The following is a 2,125-nucleotide window of genomic DNA, read 5'->3' as shown; positions in this document are numbered from 1 at the left end:
GGTGGTTTTCCCTCCAAATGCTGGCAACATTTGTGAGGTACTATGCCATGTAAAACTTCTCTCCAAAGAGATGTCGCACTGTGGCACGCCGTTCGGACTCGGCTATAAAAAGGAGGCCCCATATCATTGAGTTTAAACTTGAACCGGACTGCATTCATTGATATGTGAGAAGTTTGCCCCTGTTCCCTAGTGGAATGTTCATGGGCAAAATTTGCATTTGCAATTTGCAATATGGATAGTCAGAGGACTAGACACTGGTCACTGAAAACCAGTGAAATCACCAGTTTGCGACCGGTTCAAAGTCCAGCAGCGGAATTTACCCCAAATTTCCTGCAAGGTTTGTTGTATGTGTACATCAATGTGTTGTTTACACATTTTTGGTTATGAATGTTTGCTTATTATTGGTTACGTTGGTAGGCTGTGTTGTCGTGATTACAGCTATGAATCTTTGTGTATGCACAGATCTGTGTGTGTGTGTGTGGGTGTGTGTTCATAATACTCTGCTTTCTCTGTGTGTACGTTTAGTATGGAGACTTTTAAACATTAACATCGTAAGCAAATATTAATATTGTTATTATTGCCCTTGTATGTTTATTGTATGCGAAACACTACCATATACACACTCACTGTCACTCATGCAATATAGCCTACACATACCAACAGGCTGACAGTCTAATATTCCAACAGAATTTAAATCAGCAAAATTATAAAATTGATATTAGCACACAGACACACTAAATGGTTTTTTTTTTGTCTGAATGAAACCAAAGCCTTAGTTAAAAGGCAAAGATAGCTAAAAGATAAAATTTGTATGATAAAATATATTGATTTGACTTTTTCGCAGTAAGAATGTAAACATTTTTATACCCACCACCGAAGGATGGGGGTATATTCTTTTTGTCATTCCGTTTACAACACATCGAAATATCCATTTCCTAGCCTATAAAGTATATATATTCTTGATTAGCGTAAAAATCTAAGACGATCTAAACATGACCGTCCGTCTGTCTGTTGAAATCATGCTACAGTCTTCAAAAATAGAGATATTGAGCTGAAACTTTGCACAGATTCTTTTTTTGTCCATAAGCAGGTTAAGTTCGAAGATGGCCTATATCGGACTATATCTTGATATAACCCCCATATAGACCGATCCTCCGATTTAGGGTCTTAGGCCCATAAAAGCCAAATTTATTATCTGATTTTGCTGAAATTCGGGACAGTGAGTTGTGTTAGACCCCTCAATATCCTTCGTCAATTTGGATCAGATCGGTTCAGATTTGGATATAGCTGCCATATAGACCGATCCTCCGATTTAGGGTCTTAGGCCCATAAAAGCCAAATTTATTATCTAATTTTGCTGAAATTGGGGACAGTGAGTTGTGTTAAGCCCTTTGACATCCTTCGTCAATTTGGCCTGTATCGGTCAAGATTTGGTTATAGCTGCCATATAGACCGATCCTCCGATTTTGGGTCTTAGGCCCATAAAAGCCACATTTATTGTCCGATATCGCTGAAATTTTGGACAGTGAGTTAGGTTAAGCCCCTTGACATACTTCGGCATTATGGCACAGATCGGTCCAGATTTGGATATAGCTGCCATATAGACCGATCCTCCGATTTATGGTCTTAGGCCCATAAAAGCCACATTTATTATTCGATATTTCTGAAATTTGGGACAGTGAGTTGTGTCAGGCCCTTTGACATCCTTCGTCAATTTGGCCCAAACTGGTTCAGATTTGGATATAGCTGCCATATAGACCGATCCTCCAATTTAGGGTCTTAGGCCCATAAAAGCCACATTTATTATCCGATTTTGCTGAATTTTGGGACAGTGAGTTGTGTTAGGCCCTTCGACATCCTTCGTCAATTTGGTTCAGATCGGTCCAGATTTGGATATAGCTACCATATAGACCGATCCTCCGATTTAGGGTCTTAGGCCCATAAAAGCCAAATTTACTCTCCGATTTTGCTGAAATTCGGGACAGTTAGTTGTGTTAGGCCCTCCGACATCCTTCGTCAATTTGGTTCAGATCGGTCCAGATTTGGATATAGCTGCCATATAGACCGATCCTCCGATTTATGGTCTTAGGCCCTTAAAAGCCAAATTTATTATCTGATTTTGCTG

The sequence above is a fragment of the Stomoxys calcitrans genome, unplaced genomic scaffold, assembly GCF_963082655.1.
Source record: "Stomoxys calcitrans unplaced genomic scaffold, idStoCalc2.1 SCAFFOLD_80, whole genome shotgun sequence".
Taxonomy (NCBI): domain Eukaryota; kingdom Metazoa; phylum Arthropoda; class Insecta; order Diptera; family Muscidae; genus Stomoxys; species Stomoxys calcitrans.
The sequence above is the reverse complement of the archived record's forward strand: the minus strand, read 5'-3'. Positions refer to the sequence as shown.